The 14,994-nt window shown below is 45.3% G+C and overlaps 1 protein-coding gene and 1 pseudogene across 5 annotated transcripts in view; one reads left to right on the forward strand and one right to left on the reverse strand.

Moving 5' to 3' along the window:
- Nucleotides 1-14,994, forward strand: part of TSHZ2 (teashirt zinc finger homeobox 2) — a 440,356-nt gene that overhangs the window by 223,878 nt on the left and 201,484 nt on the right. The window lies entirely within an intron of this gene.
- LOC123927312 lies at nt 13,902-13,987 on the reverse strand (annotated as a pseudogene).

Below are 14,994 nucleotides of genomic sequence, written 5' to 3' on the forward strand. Positions count from 1 at the left end.
CTCTCTGCCTGCCTCTCTGTCTACTTGTGATCTCTCTATGTCAAATAGATAAATAAAATCTAAAAAAAAAAAAAAAAAAAAAAAAAAAGAAGGAATCTGATGGCCAAAGACTCATTGCCAGATCTCTTTTAAATGCCGGTACCTTCTTTGTTTGCCTTCAAATAACACCAAATACCTAAATCACCGTAGTAAACACAGATAGAAAGAGACAGAAAGGTTAAAAGTATACTCATAATCTCCTGCTTTTTTCCCCTCCTCTACGTGTTTGAGAGCAATATTGTTTCGTAAAAACAATATGACCCCATTTCTAAAGCAATATTCATGCTAAGCTAGTCAGCTGTTAAATATACCCAGCAGTTTGCATTATGATGAAGCTAAGCCAGAATTTCAATTATTTTCTGGACACATTTAAAATTATAATACTTTACTGGGTTAGTGTTATAGTTCATCCAAATTACTCACAAACTATCATATCAATCTCTTGCAACCGCTAACGCCTTACAGATCTGTGAAGTCAGGCGAAATAAGAGACTGGCCAGGGTAACGACCTTCATGCCGATGTTGTGTTTTAACGGGTACGTGTCTTTGAGTGTGGGTGGCTAATGGTCAAAAGCTAGCCTTTGCGGCCTGTGATATTTAGGCCGAAAGAAATAAGAAGGAGCTCCAGACCACACTTCTTCCTATTTAGAGGACCATACCTGGGTCTGTGCAAGTCTTTCCGGCAGTTCACCCCCCCCACCTCCCCACAAATTCCACCTCTTTTGCCAAATGACTTTTTAGAAGTCAGTCCCCAGGTACCCAAAGTTGTCATTGCTGTTTTTCCCCTTCTCTGTGGCGTTGCTGCCAGCAAACCCTGAGAACTCAACATCCTGGCATCTCCCCGGACACTCAGCTTTCAATGACGCACCTCGTTCCAGACCAGTGGTGCGAACTGAATTCATCAGGAGTAGGTCCTGTTAATCATCAAGGATTTATGAATATGACCACCAGCAGTTGCTCTGAATGCGCCTCTTCCAAAGGAAGCCGTGCCGCTCTGAGTCCTCCGCAATCAGCAGGACCTTTTCACACCCTTTGCGAAGTCCGTTCGACCTCATGCTAAGTGTGTCTGAGTGAATGTATGACTGTGTGTCCGAAGTCTCCGTCCCTTGGAGGGACACAGTATCACTTAAAAGCAGAAACCTTGGGAGTATGGTCACTCTGAATGCTCTCTGGTGAGGCAATGAGATTTGCCAAATGGCCAGAGTCAGCAACGGTGCCTGGAGGGCTATTAGCAGGCTTAGCTACATGCAAACTTCCGGAACAAGGTGAGATCCCGACAAAGAAATCCACTAGGAGGCAGTTTAAAAAAGATTTCTTACTGGTTCAGATCGTCATTGTATGGACAAAATAAAATGTAGAGAAAGAAGTAATGTATTCTCTTCCATTTAATGTTTTACACACAAAATCTAAAAGAGTTGCACTGTCCGTCAGAGAAACCGCTAGCCACTGGTGGCTACATAGATGAAAATTTGAACCAGTTAAAGTGAAATAAAGTGAAAAATTCCTTTCTTCCTTGGAACAAGCCACATTCTTTTTTTTTTTTTTTTTTTTTTTTTTCTCATTTTATTTATTTTTTCAGCGTAACAGTATTCATTCTTTTTGCACAACACCCAGTGCTCCATGCAAAACGTGCCCTCCCCATTACCCACCACCTGTTCCCCCAACCTCCCACCCCTGACCCTTCAAAACCCTCAGGTTGCCCCAACCTCCCACCCCTGACCCTTCAAAACCCTCAGGTTGTTTTTCAGAGTCCATAGTCTCTTATGGTTCGCTTCCCCTCCCCAATGTCCATAGCCCGCTCCCCCTCCCCCAATCCCACCTCCCCGCAGCAACCCCCAGTTTGTTTTGTGAGATTAAGAGTCATTTATGGTTTGTCTCCCTCCCAATCCCATCTTGTTTCATTTATTCTTCTCCTATCTCCTACCCCCCCATGTTGCTTCTCCATGTCCTCATATCAGGGAGATCATATGATAGTTGTCTTTCTCCGATTGACTTATTTCACTAAGCATGATACGCTCTAGTTCCATCCACGTCGTCGCAAATGGCATGATTTCATTTCTTTTGATGGCTGCATAGTATTCCATTGTGTATATATACCACATCTTCTTGATCCATTCATCTGTTGATGGACATCTAGGTTCTTTCCATAGTTTGGCTATTGTAGACATTGCTGCTATAAACATTCGGGTACACGTGCCCCTTCGGATCACTATGTTTGTATCTTTAGGGTAAATACCCAGTAGTGCAATTGCTGGGTCATAGGGTAGTTCTATTTTCAACATTTTGAGGAACCTCCATGCTGTTTTCCAGAGTGGTTGCACCAGCTTGCATTCCCACCAACAGTGGAGGAGGGTTCCCCTTTCTCCACATCCTCTCCAGCATCTGTCATTTCCTGACTTGTTCATTTTAGCCATTCTGACTGGTGTGAGGTGATATCTCATTGTGGTTTTGATTTGTATTTCCCTGATGCCGAGTGACGTGGAGCACCCCCTCATGTGTCTGTCGGCCATCCGGATGTCTTCCCTGCAGAAATGTCTGTTCATGTCCTCTGCCCATTTCTTGATTGGATTGTTTGGAACAAGCCACATTCTAAGTGCTCAGTAGCTGCATGAGTCTCGTGGCTACCATACTGGATGGTTCAAACAGCCAACATTTCTACCGTTGAAGAAAGTTCTATGAGGCAGCCTTGATCTAGAGATTTTTGTTAGTTGAAAATGTCTTCATGGTTGCATTATCTCGCTCCGTCTTTGTCTGGCAGGTATTACTATGGCTTGTGGCAGGGTTTCCTAAGGTTGGGCGTAGGGACCCCTGGTGGCACTCAAGGTCCTTTTAACATGAATGAGCTTTTTTTTTTTTTTTTTTGAACTTCTGAAAGTTAAATAGTATTTCAGGGTGAATTTTAAAAAACATACATGACAAGAATCATGCTTAGTGGAAAAGGCCAATCTCAAAAGCTTACCTACTCAGAAGCTAACCTACTCCATTTATATAACATTCTTTTAATGACAAAACTAGAGAGATGAGAAGCAGATTAGGAATGACGGGGGAACAGGAGTGGGGGAGGGGGCTGGGGCTATAAAAAAATATGGGGGGAGGGAGTCCTCATCCTCATGATGGAACTCTTCCGTATTTCCATGGCACTGGGAGTCACGGAAATATACACATGTGATCAAATTGCACGCTCACGAGCATGGGTAGAACTGGTGAGATCTGAACAGGCTGGTGGGTTCTATGAACGTTGGTTTCCTGGCTGTTATGTTGTGCTCCAGTTACACTCACTGTTATCCCTGGGGGCCTAGGGATCGCTCTGTATTATTTCTTACATGTGCACGTGAACCTACAGGGATCTCCAAAAAACGTTTAAAGATATATATAACTAGCACGTCAAATCGAAATGGTTTGAATATCATTTCCTAGGATGGAGCTTAGAGGCACCAATGCCATGATGATCCATTATTCAAAGAAAATCATGAGAGACTGAAGTCTGGAAAACTCTGACGTTGTAAGAAAACAGGCTCTGGAATGAGACAAAGTTGGGATTGACTCCCATAGACTAGCTGTGTGACCTTGGGCAAGTTACTTAATGTCACTGAACCTTAGTTTCCGGAACTATGACATGGGAATGATGACGGTTCTGTTCTCACGCTGTTGTTTTGAAGCAACCATATGAGAACGTAGGTAAGACGCTAGTCCCTTCCCCAGCTTGCACTAAGAACTTAGTGAACGGCTGTTGTCATTGGACATGTGCACCTTATTCCATACAAGTTAGACATGATTCATTATTCATGTGATTGCTTAAATCAGGGTTGCCAGACTTCTTCTGTAAAGGGCCAGTCAGTAAATATCTTTGGCTTTGCTGGCCATAGGGTTTCTGTTGCATCTGCTTAACTCTGCCATTGCAGCACAAAAGCAACCATGATTAAAGACAAGGTGTGGCTATGTTCCAATATAATTTTAATTACCAAAACAACTGGCAGGTTGGGCTTGGCCTCTGGGCCATACATTGCCAATCCCTGGTTTGAGTCATCTTTTTCCGTTCATCTTGGAGGGAAGGAGAGACTATTGAAGGAGATGCACCCATATTTGCTCCTTTTTTTCTCACCCACCCTCCCCCATGCTTAAGGACCATCCCCTTATTACGCCAACCAGAGGTCAAGTCAAAACACGCTTGCTATAGGTCATACCTTGTGTACTCCCCTGGATGGGAGCCCATCAAGGGTCCCCCGGGGCTTGTACATAGTAGATTCTCAAAAAACATTAACTGATTGACTGACCCATTAATGGAGAGAGGCAAGTCTTGACAAAGGTTAACAGAGATTGCAAGGCCCGTCCTGCCTAGGCGCCTTCACTCTTAGAGCACGGGGAATGCTCGTATTCCTGTAGCTCTCGCTTCCACTTGACGCCGAAGGGAGCGCAAGCATGTTTATTTGCTGTGATGCCGTCTAATTGTTCACATCATCACAGCACCGCTGTGGCAACTATTCGTGGCTCTGATTTATAGCGAAGGAAATGGAAACCAAGGAGCTTTGCTACAACCATACCGCTTACTCATTGAGAAAACTGCGACTTCAACCTAATCGTCCCAATTTCAGACTCAAGTCTTTTTCCATGATGTCACAAATGCTCTAACGAAGTTTCTAGCCAGTGGGAAAGCGGCCTGGTCGCTACTCCAGTAAGACCACCGTGTGAACCCTGAACTATCAAAAAAGAAGCAGGGACAGGGTTAAATACCCTCCACCGTGTGTTACTTGGATACGAGTAAGTGAAAAAATTCTGCTACAGCTTATTTATGCTAGAATCCCATTTGTGCCAAAGTATATGTAATACTATGCATTGGAATATAGGATAAGGAACATGTAGGATACGAAGAATATGCAGACACGTGAAGGGGTATATATGTGCACGTACACGTATCGCCCTAAAACGGCTGCAGACCTGGAATTTGAAACGGACGGCTCATGGGTGAGATTCAAGTCCAGCTTAATGTGCTCGACCTACAAAGTGTGGGTGAATTGGCATGCATGGCCTTGCCACAAGGGTCCGTGCTCTCTGATTCTTTGCAGCTCCTGGGAGTCCCAAGTGGCCTTCCAGCCCTACCCATTTAAGAGTTAAACACCCCCCAACTTTTTTCTTAAACTGGGCCTGACTTCCTTGTGGAGACACAGTAGGGAAAGGATGGGTGTGGTCCACCGCACTCTCTGGCTCCCAGACAGTCAGGCATGGCCCAGGAAGCCTGCACCTTCTGGCCAGTTCTGTCGCAGACCCAGCGGGGCCCAGCTGACTCCTCAGCGTGTCCCTACTCCTGCCTCCCTCCCCCCTGCATCCTGTTCTGACTCTCCACCCCTCTTCCCCATGGTGCCCCCTCACGGCTCCTCTCCACAGCAGTGGACTGTCTCCCACTTTTACCATGGGCCCTGGGACTTTCCAGATTGTCTCTCCAGCTCTTTCTCTGGCCCTTCCTGCAGCCGCTTCTCTCAACTTGCTGGCTCAGAATTGAACATTTCTTCTGACTAGGTGACATCCTCACCTGCTTCTGCAAACTCAACTCTCCGTCTCCCTCCTTCTCCACTTCTACCCGACTGGCCACGGTTCCATGTCCCTCCTCACACAGGCTTACACATTCTCCCTCTAAAAGCAAACAGATGTGACAAGGGACTGTCCCTGCGTGAGCCTTCCCCCCTGGACCACAGTCCCTGCTCTAGCTGCCTGGCGGCTTTTCTCTTGCCTATAATCCCCAAATGCCTACAAAGGTGCTCTCCTGGCTTCTGCATCAGAGTCATCCTTTACTTCTTCCTTGCAAGTGAGAGGGGAGCGGCATTTGTGCACTACACAACAGGCACACGCACACGTGTGCACACACGCACGTGCTCCTAGCTCAGCTGCAAATAAGCCCAGCGGCCGGGGGAGCTTTGGTAACGGTACTGGGGTCTCGGCCTGGCCACAGCCATATTCTGACAATGACCTTGAGCCATGACCCCTGTAAAAATGGTATCTGTACCATTTGTACAATGTAAAATGTACTGTAAAAATGGTATGATAAAATATTTCCCTCCAGAGTTGTTGTAAAAGTAGAAGGAGATACTATATACAAAGCACCTCTCACACGCTATGTGGTCAGGAAATAAGAGTTACTATTGTTACCAAATGCGTGCGTGTATGTGTGTGTGTATATGTGTGTAAGTATGTATAATTTTATATGTGTGTGTATATATATACTTGTGTATATATGTGTGTTTATACATATACATACCTATATAGTCTGTGGTCAGTAACCATGTCAAATCCTCTCTGCCTTTTCCAAAGGACTTAGCATTGTAAGTTTCACGCAGACGCTCTTTAATACACACGTGTGAAACCAGTGAACGCTTGAGAAGTTAGGACACCATATTAACAAGGCTGTTATTAAAATAATAAAGCTCGGGTGTGCAAATGGCTTAGAACAGGTTTTCTCAACCTTGACAGGACTGCCCCTCGGAGCCAAAAAATTCCACGTTGCACATTGTGGCATGTTCTCCAGCAACACTGGGCTCTACCCAGTGGATGCCAGTAACATCACCACCATCCCCCACCCATCTAATGGGAGACAAAAATGCCTTCACATCCTGCCACTTGTCCCCTGGCAGACAAAATCGCCCTGTTGAGAACCACTGATGGAGAGGCATCCGAAAACTCCTCCTTCTGTGAAAGGTGAATAAATAGCAGGGTATTTGCTGAGAAACTTGAAGTTCCAAGGGTAAGGAAAGCCATGTGATGTTTTTGTGGTCACAGAAGTATCAGTTTCGAAAATGCAATTTGCTTTCATATGCAGAATTTTTTACTCTAGCAAAGGACTTTAGGGGAGAAAATGCTGATCTCACACTGGTTTATTGGATAGCATTTTGCAAGCTCCTGGTCTACCTCTGTAAATTTTCCAAAAGAGAAAGCCAGCCGCTCGGCATCCTGAGTCCCACCAGATGACAACGCACGTGCTGGGTCCCAGTAACCCACACATTCTGAGGAAATACCTCCGCATTATTTTTAACATCAAAACAAACAAGGGTCAGTGGGTCTCCCTTGCAGCCTTTGCCTACTTATAATTATATTTTATATAAACATATTTTGTGACTGGGGAAAGACTTCGCGGCGCACGATGGCAAGTGTTCTTCAAAACTGTCTTTAATTATTCATTTGGCTGTGCTATATTTTATGTTTCTTTTCATAAATGTTAATCTTTATTATTGCTTTCCTAAGGGTGGGGGGGGAGGGAAACACACACGCAGTAATACCTGTTATTAAATGACCCATCAGAGTGACACGGATAAATGTTGGGAGCAATTTAATTGTTTCCTATCTGCAGTTTTATACAGTTTCTATCAAACTGAAGGGTAATTTTTTTTAGTAGCTGCTTATTTTAAATGTACAAAACCCTTGTGTGTAATTCCATTAGCTGCCCTACAGCATTGCAATCTACAGTTTCCCTGAGGCTGTTGTGAAATATTGATGAAATCCTTGCTTTTGTGGCTTCCTCTGATACACTAAACATTTGTCTGATGTTAGTTGAACTTGAATGGATCTGTTCAGAGCTATATCAGTACTGACTTCAAAGGGAGTGAGGCTGTTACTGTATTTTTCCCCCCATTTTTCTTTCTTTCCTTCTTCCATTTTTTCCCTTTTTTTCTTTTCTTTTCTTTTTTTTTTAAACAAACTGAAGTTTCAAAGCTTTACCAGGGTCTGTCTGCTTTATAAAACAAAGTTCATATCAAATCGTTCCAAGTATCTAGCAGACGGCAGATCTTTATAATTCTAAATGGTGGGCTTTTTTTTTTCTTTTGATTCTGATCAGTTGCTTACATCACTTTAGATATTTTGATTGGGAGATGGACACTCCCTACACAATACACACACACACACACACACACACACACTCACTCACAGAGAGAGAAGGGGAAGATATAAAGCAATACACCAGATTTTGTGATGTTTAACTCAGAATTCCATGCCTCCGGGACTTGCCGCTTAGGAACTCCCTCCCAACATCAGTGAAAGGGCACCATGAATGAGAAAAAAAAAATTACATGTAACTGACTTTTTCGAGCTAAAGCTATTTGCACTGAACCTCACAAAATTCAGGACTAGAGTTCATGTTTATCCCTGTGTTTTCTGGTCAGGCTATGAATGATAACTACTGAGGTTTATTATTTTTTGAAATGACATAATAGTCTTTTAGGACCTATATGCAGTGAAATTGTCTCTCACGCTCGGTTTCTCAACCTCGGCCCTATGGACATTTGGGTCCTGGGATTTCTTGGCTCTGGGGTACAGTTCTGGGTGTGGTGTGTTGTTTAACAGGATCTCTGGCTTCTACCGGATGTCAGTAACAAACCCTCCCCAGTTGGGACAACTAGAACATCTCCAGACATTGCCACCCGGCCCCTGGGGGGAGCAAAATTGCCCCTCATGTCTCCTGATTAAGGATCAGTGCTCTAAAAATGGAGGAGTTTTCATCCACTAGAATAGAAATGGAACCGATCACTCTGTTTCAACAAGCAATACAGCAATGGGGGATTCTCCAAATCGGTATCTCACAAAATCAGTCTTCAGGTTAGTTTTCTGGAACAGTTTTGACCCAAACTTAGGAGTCGAGGACTACCTGCACCCTTGCTTTTAGAGCCCCCCTCTAGACACAGAAAGCTGAGCATTAGCTTACTGTCTTGCAGATGAAAACCTCCAGAAACTGACTAGAGGGCTCGGCCCTGGGCTGGGTGGCATTGGTTCACAAGGCATCATTTGTCTACCAAAGCTGAGTAAATCACAACGAGTGACCCCCAAAGTGACTTCAGTCAATGTTTCCTTCAGGGGCCCCACCCCACAGAGACACAGCCCACCCAGTCAGCCACCCTCGCCCGGGCTCACTTGCCACAACTTTGCAAACAGAAACACCCGTGATGTCACCTTGCCATTGGCTTCATGCTTTAAAGTAGCAAAAAGAGCGGTATGCCCTTCTGCCCGCACTTGACCTTTGTTGTCACTCATTCAGAGACAGATGATTTATCACACACCTAATTAACAATTATGAGATTATATTTCATCAATTTCATGTCTGCCTTGCCTGCGAAGTTCTCATCTCTGTGAGGTTAGAACACGTGTGGTGGCTTCTTCGCTGCTGTCTGTGGTCCTGAGCCCAACGCACGCAGTAGGTGCTCAGGATTTCAAATTAAGTCAAGGGGCTAGAAGCATCTTCAACCCCATCACCTTTCCTCCTGGGGAACAGCATCCCTTCCTCACCTTTCAACCTGGCAACCTAGAAGAAAAGGAGAAAGTGGGACCAATACAAACCCCAGCCCCTCTCACCGCGTCCTCTCAACTGTCCCAGGGTCGGCCCTCCAGGAGTCAACGTCGTTCACTCTCATTCACTCTTTTCATGCGTGTATTTATTGCTACTGCCTCACCATACCATGCTGAGAGTGGACACAAGCAAACCCCACATCAACACAAACAATGTAAAAACAAACGAACAGTATATAAAATTCAGAACTGTGGTTGGATCACTTCCCCTGAAGCAGATTATGCGACGCAGTTTGAAGGATAATGGCTTTATTTCTCCTTTTCCCTCTCCCCTCCCCTCTCCCCTGACCCAGATGTCTATCCCCTCAGCAAAGCAACTGCCACACGGTGGCTGTGTCTCTACGCTGCAGAGACCTGAGTAGACTCCACGGTCACAGCTGGAAGGAAACACCTGTTTCCTTTGTGGGGTGGCACAGAGCACCTGAAGGTCGTGCCTTCGTGCACAGGGAATCCGACGGAACAGAAACACGGCACCCGTCCTCTGCAGACAGGTGGAAGGGAGGGGGAAATTGACATTGGCCCAGAAAAAAAAAAAATCCATAAACGAAAAAGTATTTTGAAGTTCCTAAAACAGTCATAGAGATTAAACTTAAATTAACCATGCAGACTCAAAAGTAAGAAGAGCTTTTACAAGTCCTTAACTCTACGTCTCCTTCAAGCATGGAGAAGCCAGAGGTTCTGTCTGCCTTGCTTGCTTGAGCAAAGGGGGGTGTTTGTCAAAGTAGCGGCAACTTCACTTTGTCTCCTTTGTCAGTGTATCTGGAGTCGAAGAAGCTTATTTTCTGCAAATGCCTTCAGCCTCAGTCATGTCTGCCGTCTATTTATGTTTGGCTAAAACAAACGGAATAAACAATTGAGAGGATATCATTCATATGGTGACGGGAGGGAGAATATAGGGCATACTTGACATCCTGCATATACAAATCATTGAATGTCTTTCTAACTAGCTACACTTGTAAATCAATCCATGCACCCCTTCAGAAAGAATCTGCAGTGAAATGATTTGACTTCAACTAGCAATGGATGACTTGGTCTATTGGAGAGCTGTTCTTCTGGGGTTATGTGCAAAGGCAACACTGCTGTGTCAAGGGGATCGCCCCAGGAGATGGCCCCAGAAGACACTAACCTCTAAAGGGTATTTAAGAATGGAGGTGGACGCCCAGTGAAGTCTCTAGAAGGGCTAGAAGCCAAGCAGAGGGTAGGATACATGGCAGAAGGGATCGGCAGTGGGATTATCATGATATTAGCAATGATCATGGCCTTTGTCCTGAGTCATTCAACGCGTATTTATCGAGCATCTACTATGTGTCTAGCAGAAGTCCACTTTCTTGGCCTTGAGGAAATTTCCTTCCCCATAAGGGAAAGGATACTCAGCAGACTGTGGTCAGCAACCTTATGGGAAAACGTAGAGACATACACAGTATTTGTGGCTCCCCTCTCGGCCATGGCATGGAAAGGTTTACAATTTGAAAGGCCTATTAAGTTTTCCTAAAATTTTAAATTATGTAAATCACCACGAATGGGTCCTTGAAGCCAAACAAACAAAATAATGATGAAGCCCCAGCTGATACGAAGCAACATCTTTGGCTTTTTTCCCACAAAACGAAGATAGCCTTGGATCTGTCCCTCTGTTGTTTTCCCCTGGACCCTCCTCTCCAGTACTTCATACATTTGGGGGGTTTTTTGGTTCAGCCATCTAACCTGTCTGGAGCCTACCATCTTTCAGGCTTTGGGAAAACAAGGGCATCCAGACTGGGTTCCATGCAGCCTTCCAACAGCAGAAAAGACAGAAGATTAACTACAGCGAGGAGCCCATTTCCAGCTGGGGCTGTGTTTACCTAACCAAAAAACTCCACTGTTGAACATTTCTGCAAAAAACTTGGGTGGGACGCCTGAGTGGCTCAGTCAGTTAAGCATCTGCTTTTGGCTCAGGTCAAGATCCCAGAGTCCTGGGATGGAGTCCCACATGGGACAGGGCAGTCGAGGGGGGGTGGTCCTTGCTCAGCAGAGAGCCTACTTTTCCCTCTGCCTGCTGCTCCCCCTGCTTGCTCAGTCCCTCACTCTCTTAAAAAAGAAACAAACAAACAAAAAACCTTAGGTATGTCACAGGGGAATCCAAATCACTAAGTAAAAATATTGGTGTCCAAAATACTGAATTGGTCGGAGACTCCGTAGAATTATAATCACCATGGCTCAGAAGTACTTTCTGGGTGCTCAGCCCTGGGCAGAGCACTTTTCCCTCCTAGCTCCATTCTATAATTACAGAATTTCCTCTAAGAACCCTTTCTGTACACTGTACTGCTAACAATTTGCCCCACTAGGGAAGAAAAACGGTTACAATTAAGCTGTGACACACTGCTCTCCTCCTGTCACTTAGAATTTCTATTTTATACTTACTGAAAGACTCTTTAAAGCTTATTTTTAAATGATCTTTCTAATGTAACACTCCCATGTTTATATAAAAAGGAAAAGATGAGCAAAATAAATTGGTGAAGGCGTTCGTGAAAGAGCTTGCAACTGCCCCCTGGCCGCCATTTTAAGAGAGCATTGGTTATAAGACGCACCCTCATTTCTGAGATGGTAAAATATGAAAGAGAGGTCTTGGAACCACTGAAATGCTGTCTGTAAAGTATATGCTATGCTCCAGGCTCTCTGAAAAAGTGCTGAAGATAGAACAATGCATGAGACACCAAGTCCCAGCCCTTAACAGAGTTTCAGTGGCAAGGTTCAGAATTTAACAATTACACATACAATTGTTTGAGTACAGTTTTGATGGGAGCCACCAGAGAAGAATCCCATGAGAACAGACAAGGGTTGGGGGCAGGCGGTCCTTTCCTCGGCAGGGGACCAGGAAATTTCCTCCAGGGATCTTTAGGCTAAGACTGGAATGTTGACTAGGAAGCAGAAAACACGGCAGAAGGAGAACCGTATCATTTCCTCATTAAAGCCTCCCAGCAGCCACAGAGAGCTGGTGCTGTGATCATGCCCATTTTACAGATGAGGAAGCTGAGACTTGGACTACTTGTGTGACTTGCCCGAGAACACACAGCTAGTATGCAGTAGAGCGGGGATCTCCCCCACCTCAAACAGCACACCGCCGTCTACGCGTTCCCACAGGCAGACTCAGTTTTTGCCGCCTTTTGGAGAGAGAGTGAGGAGAAACTTCCAGTCTGAGAAAGACCCTTCAGTGTAAACCCAGATATTACCAAATCACTATTGAGGCCAACAAAGAAAGGAGAACGTCCAGTCCAGAGTACGTGTGTCCTGAAACCAACGATCACAGTGTCACAGCACCAGAGACAGAGAAGGGAGCGATAAAAGAAGATGCTTTGGAATGTTCTTCCAAGCAACGAAGAACTTCTTAAATGCCCAGCTTCAGTAACTTTAGGAAATATATTCACTCTCCCGGTTGTGTCTCTCTTGCAGCCAGAGCCTATGTGGCTATAAACCCATTAAGCATGGACCCCTGAAGTATTTTTCTGATTAAGAGGCATCTTTAACTTTAGGTTGGCATTTCAGTGTTTCTGCATGAACTTACTCCTGCACATAGAACCAGAGTGAATTTTAAAAAGCCTAGCATACTGGGAAGGCTGCAAAGCAAAACCAGTTTCCTGCGGCCACTCTTTCTCAGAGAATAGGAACTCAGTGCAAACCCATTGTAATCCAGAAAGGTCCTGGTGAGTGCTAACGTCTGTGCACTTCATAGAGTTAAAAATGCCCAGGGTTCTTTAAATATCCTTGAGCCAGTCAGTGAATATTTACTGAGCACCTAGTATGTGCCACACACACTGCTCTAGCTGCTTACATGGCAGCATCCAACCACCCAGACAAAGGTCCCTGCTCTTACGGAGCTGCAGCCTAACAAAGAAAGAACACCATGAACGATCACCATCAGAAAAAGTCCATTCTGGGCTAAGTTTGAATATGCCGAGTCATGGAAAAAGAGACGGTAAAGCAGGATAAAAGGACCAGCCATCCTGAGAGAGTTAGGAGACCAGCTGGAATTCTACACAGGGCGATCAGAGGGAGCGTCATTAGGGAATTACACGTGAGCCAAGATTTAAAGAAGGTGGAGGAAAGGCACAGAGGGAACAGCCAATGCAAAAGCCAAAGATGGGAGTGTTCCTGGTTTGCTTGGGAACTGGCAGTGAAGAGGCCAGTGTGACTGGGCAGAAAACTGAGGGCGAGAGGAAGGAGAGAAGGGGCTAGAGTCCAAGGGGAGAGCTGCCATGCACAAAAATCTGAGGACAAGGTGACAGCCTCTGCTTCCTCTGTGAGTGAGACGGATTCCCTGGGGGGAATGGGAGGCTTGAGCAGGCAAGTGACATGATCGGACGTATCTTCCGTCTTGATGGCTAAACATTTCCAGAATTGAGAGTCGGTGGCAGGGATGGAATCTGTTCCTCGAGGAGTCAAGGTAGCTCGAGAGGAGAGGAGAGGAGACGGTGACCGCCCTTCATGTTCAGTGCCTGGCATGGTGTCTCCTTCCATCTCCCTGCGGGCTGGGCAGGTGGAGCCTGGGTCCGGGGGCTGCGTGTGTGGCTTCTGTCCTGCTTCTTTCAATTAGCAATAATCGCGCCTCGGATAAACCTCATTGGCTACGATACTGCCACTGCGCAAAGCTTGTCCTGCTTCTTTCAGACTCTACCGGAGAACCCGCTGTATCTCTTCTGTTGGCCTCAAGTTCCTCGCCTCTATTATGGAAGGAAAAATGCCTCCCTCACGGGATATTTCCAAAATAATGCCAGTTTTTTGGCATTGCCAATCCTTTGCACTCTACCATGCGTAAAGTAGGCGCTCAAAGAAGGAAAGGGGAAGCTCTTCCTGCATGTCTCCCCAGAACAGGAGATGTCAGAAGATGCCGATTCCGTGCCCTGGAACAGGCTTAGGTTTACCTCCTTTATCTTAAGTTGGTTAGCTTGAGTAATTAATTCAATGTTAAGGTTTTATTGGTAAGGCACCCAGGATGTTAGCTACTGAGTTAGTTGAACATGAAAGGTCTTTAAGGATGAAAGATAAAATAACGTCTGTTCTGTTGCGACTCATATTTCTGTAAAGTGGATTAGCTCATTCCTGATTGGCAAATTGGTCAATGACAGGACTATAATGAGGACGTCACATCGATTCACTTGTGATTTTTTTTTCCCAACACAATATTGTTCAGCACCGCTAAGTAACAGCCACCAAATGCAAAGTTGAATGCAGGAAGCCACAGCAGAGGCAGTCAGTTCACAGACGGCCCATGGACTTCCTGCTCAGATGGTCAGCCTTGAAAGTCGAATTGTCTTCTCTCCCTGACCTTTCTCATTGGACCTACCTATAACCCCACAATCTCTCCACCACCACCCCCCAAAGAGTCCTTTCTACCCAGCTGTCCTCCCTTCCGTAGTTACAAGGTCAAGTCATTTATTCACTATCCCATTCCTTTATTTTTCATGAATTTAACAAGGGTTTTGAACTGGACCGGGATTTCTATTACGTTTGCTCTTACTCCCTTCTGCTCTGGATCCCTACTTGCTTGGTTTCGAAGTGGTCTGCCCTAACCTGACTCCTCCACCCCGCAAACACTATAATATTAATCCAAGCTTCTGCAGAATGCAGCCTCTGCCGAGAAGTGGGCACTGCGTGATA

Source organism: Meles meles, chromosome 16 (assembly GCF_922984935.1).
Source record: "Meles meles chromosome 16, mMelMel3.1 paternal haplotype, whole genome shotgun sequence".
Classification (NCBI taxonomy): domain Eukaryota; kingdom Metazoa; phylum Chordata; class Mammalia; order Carnivora; family Mustelidae; genus Meles; species Meles meles.